This window comes from Poromitra crassiceps, assembly GCF_964638095.1.
Source record: "Poromitra crassiceps genome assembly, chromosome: 15".
Lineage (NCBI taxonomy): Eukaryota > Metazoa > Chordata > Actinopteri > Beryciformes > Melamphaidae > Poromitra > Poromitra crassiceps.
Genome location: NC_139634.1, coordinates 30,699,419 through 30,703,772, shown reverse-complemented (window position 1 = coordinate 30,703,772; position 4,354 = coordinate 30,699,419). Strand labels below are relative to the sequence as shown.

General features: G+C 46.2%; 1 pseudogene across 1 annotated transcript; it reads right to left on the bottom strand.

The window, feature by feature from the left end:
• Positions 1-1,399: 1,399 nt before the first annotated feature.
• On the bottom strand, positions 1,400-2,995 carry LOC310790280 (serine/threonine-protein kinase RIO1 pseudogene; annotated as a pseudogene). Its single transcript has one exon. The product of its transcript is annotated as a serine/threonine-protein kinase RIO1 pseudogene (transcript).
• Between the last annotated feature and the right edge of the window lie 1,359 nt (positions 2,996-4,354).

Genomic DNA, 4,354 nt, shown 5'->3' with positions numbered 1-4,354 from the left:
TGTCACCAGCAAGTGTACTGCGTTGTGTTCGGGCAGCAAACCATGTGTAGGCCTTTAACAGCAACAGGTGGAGAGGGATTTGATCCACTGACTTCCCACTTCCAAAGCTCACACGCCAACCACTATGCCAGAGAGCTAAAGCTCCCTTGGCAGAGCTGGCTAACAGGCCATTATACCGGGGAGTGAGTTAACCAACCTACTCGCTACCACTCAGGAAAGGAAAACATTGTAATGAATAGTATAACGACGTATACTGCTCACAGGGAGTAGTGCAGGCCCTATAATAAGTAGGAAGGAGTTCTGTAATGAGCCCAACGTAGTGAACTGCACACAGACAGCTCCCTTTGTTTTGATGAACTACCAAGTGCAAGTAGCATCAGAAGTTTGTTAGTACGCAGTCGCAAGGCGTGGCTAGAGAACAGTGGTGTCATTTCAGCAAAAGCCAAGGTACTGTATGGCAAGGTACACGGTGGGGGAAGGGGGGGTGAAGGGGCCCCCCTTAATGGATATTTTTGTGTGAAATCAGTTGTACAATAGTCAATTTTGGTGAGTTGTTTCTATGCAATTTAGTTATGACATAGTAAACCTATTTTTTTTTTATTCCAGTGAATGACATACAGATCCTTTCCAAAAAATTTGAATATCATGGAAATACCATGGATGCCCGCAGGCTTCAGCAGATTGTCAAGTAAAGATGATTCAAAAATTTGGTGGAGATTCAGAGGGAGTGGACTGAGGCTGGAGTCAGTCATAACTGAGAAGTAACTGCTGATTTTCTTCACACTATTCTAATTTCTTGAAATACTGTTTTGGGGGTTTTCTGGAGCTGTAGGCCAAAATCATGAAAAATGAAACAAATAAAGGCTAGAAATATTTCACTTGGTGTGTAATGAATCTATAATCTATGAAAGTTTCACTTTTTGAAAGGAATTATGGAAAAAAACGTTTCCATTATATTCTAATTTTTTGGAAAGGATCTGTATATATGTAGTGTTACCTTTTTAATTTAATTTTTTAGTGATACGCACAGGACCTCACAGGCTGTGCATGAAAACAAATGCTGTAAAGTGTACAAGAAACCCTCTCTAAGAAATATTAATGTTTAGCCTACATTAAGAATTGACCACAAAGCACTTCCATTAATGTAGCCTATTCTACTGTTAAACATTACCAACACACTACAGCAGTCAAAACAATAGGCTAGTATAGCCTATGAGGAAGATGTGTAACCTCTGTAAAGTGGTATGTGTTACAATATCAGAGAGAATCCTTTGTTGTTGGAGGGTTTGTTTATTTTCATAAACTGAGTTTAAATACAGCATCCTAAATAAGTGAAAACTGAGTTTGTATTTATTTATAACAACTGTTCAGGTTTTAGGAAGTCAGTTCAGGAGTCAGATCATTTGCCTTTCTTCATCTTGGCTACTTTCTCTTTTCTCTTCTTCACGCGTTTCGGCACTTTGGCTTTTCTTTTCTCTCTCTGAACTTCTTTGGCCATTTTCTTCTTTTCTTTCCTGTCCATCTGGGCTTCTCCTCCATGCTCCTGCTGCTCCTCTTCCTCCTCATCCTCGTCTTCCTCCTCTGAAGAGGAGTCCTCCTCTGAAGAGGAGTCCTCCTCCTCCAGCAGAGCAGGGACTGTCTGGACTCCTGACAGATCCTGCTTCAGCCCCGTCACAGTCTGGTACAGAACGCTGTGGTCGAGCTCCTGGCTGCTCCTCATGTTGTCCACGTCTCGTTCGTAGTGAGTGACCTCTGTCAGAGTTCTGGGGATGTAAGAGTTCTTAAAGACCTCCTCGTCCACTCGGTCCTGGTTGGAGCGCTCTTCTGTCGTCCGCTCTGCAGCAATCTGCATCGCCTTGTCCAGGTAGAGGTCAGTGTTGCTGCAGGTGACCGAGGGGTCGGTGATGAAGTCAAACAGCTCTCTGACTGTCATGGCCGCCACTCCACGCTTCACAAAGAACTCGTTAACATTGCTGCAGTCTTTCCTGAGGAACTCCAGAGCGTGAGGGTGGTCGTGCTCCACCGACTGAGACACGTCGATGATGTACGCCTCGCCGTCATGGTAAAGGATGTTAAACTCTGAGAGGTCAGCGTGAACCAGCCGGGCCTGTTGGTACATGGTCCTCATGTTCTGGACCAGCTGCAGGTAGAGCTGTCGAGCCTTCCCCTCTGACATCACCGCGTTCTTCAGCAGAGGAGCCGGCATGTCGTCTCTGCCAATGAAGCTCATGAGGAGGACGTGGCTGCGGAGCATCACAGGCTCGGGACTCGGGATGCCGGCCGTCTGCAGCCTGATGAGGTTCCTCATCTCCTTCTCTGCCCAGGTCCTCACCATCTTCCTGGGGTTCCCTTTACAGTGACGATGACGGAACCTGAACTCTCCTCTGATGTATTTGTCTCTGTCTTTGAACAGCAGGATGGAGGTCTTGTAGATCTTGACGGCTCTGCTGAGGCCGGCCGCCGTGCTGGCGTGGTAAACGTTAGCCTCTTTCCCGGTGCTGATGCAGCCGTTGATTTCAGAGATGACTCCTCGACTCAGCATCTTAAAGAGGATCATTCTCGTCCGCGGGTCTAAAACCTGCTCCACTGTGGCACGATCTGATTTGTCCTTCAGTCGATACGTGTTGGCATCTCTCTGTTTCTGCATGCTCGTCACTTTGTTGATCACAGAGTCGGCGTAATTCAGTTTATCAAGGTTGATCTTGTGTTCGTATTTCCTTAGAACTTTGTCAGACGGCGTCGACGACCCCATCGCCTTCCTGGACGCATTCTGGCAGTTCAGACCGGGCTGGTTGGCACTGTTGTAGCGTTTGGTCAGATCCACTCTGTCACTCCAGTCCCAGTCTTCATCATCATCATCTTCATCATCTTCATCTTCCTCCTCCAGTTTGACATCACTGATCTGGGTCTCCAACACCGGCAGCTGTGATTGGTCATTCTCTTCTTCTTCGGCGTCATCAAACTGTCCGGGGACAGCGTCACCGAGCAGCGCCATGACGTCACACAGCAGCTGAGACAGGTCAGATCAAACGGACTGACGCTCGAGCGCAAACCTGTCTGATCTCACCGCGACTGGAAGGGAAATCTAACGTTAAAGCTCGAGATCTGGAGACAGGAAGCGTGTATGTAGTCTCACGTGGTCAGACCCAACGTCAAAATGCGTATATACGGCTGGCTACTGCGAGACTGGGCAGCGTCAGGGCAGCATGTGCTGTGTTCGATGGAGAAATGTGTTCGCAAGGATGTGTTGCGTTTACTTCCGGGTCCAGACACGTGACGTCACGTGTGTACTGCGAGAGTGGTGACTTGCTGAATGCATCAGTGGGCTAGTGGGCTGTGTCTATGTAACAATTTGTGACATCATCAGTGATGTCATAAATCATTGAATTGTGATCTCATCAGTGATGTCACTAAAGCAATTGTGATGTCATCAGTGATGTCATTCGAGCAATTGTGATGTCATCAGTGATGTCATAAATCCTTCCTGGCTGAAGCTATACAAGTGGTGGAAGCACATTTTCCCTCCAAAAACGATAATTTTGACCCTCAGGTACAATAATTCAACATTTCCCACCTGGCAACACTGGCTACGGTAGCCCAAGTCTCCAAAATAAACCAGCATTGTTTTTCAGTGAAGTTGTCCTTTAAATTGGAATAAATTATGTTAGAACAGACTTCTCTTGTACATTAGTCATGGAAAATGAGAAGCGTGCAAATTTTCGATTTGTATCAAGCAGCAAAAAAGTTGTAGCATGACGTGTTTGAGTTAGTTTGCTTTGTTTGACATTGCACGTCCTGCATTTGTGACTATTGTGCATGGCATGCCCATATTGCGATGATGATGCTGAAACGATATATTGTGCAGCCCTACTAGCTAGTATTGGTTAGCTTGCTAGTTTCCTGTATTGGTGGTGCTTAAGCGGTGGTGGCCCCCAAATCAAATTCTACTTAGGGCCCCGACTTGGGCAGATCCTGAGTAGGCCCCTAGCCTGCAGATTTATGATAGAGCCGAGACTAACATCAGAGCACATCAGAGCCAAGGCGGAGCTGCTAGCACGTTATTAGCACTTAAATCCATTTCAAGTTAAAAAATGTTTTGGGGTTGTTAATGCTGATAATCATGCTTTGTGACAGGTCACAGATTATCAGTGTATCAGACCATCACAGCCCATTTACGTGGAGCGTCAATGGTGGACCCAAAAGTCGAGACACACGAGGCAGCAGGCAGGATTCAGGATTAACAAAGTTTTTACTAGAAGTTCTAGAACACAAACAGGTTTACTATACAAGATACAATAAGGGAAGGCTGTAGACACAAAGACAGTAACAAGACACAAGCCTGTGTGCTGAGTGG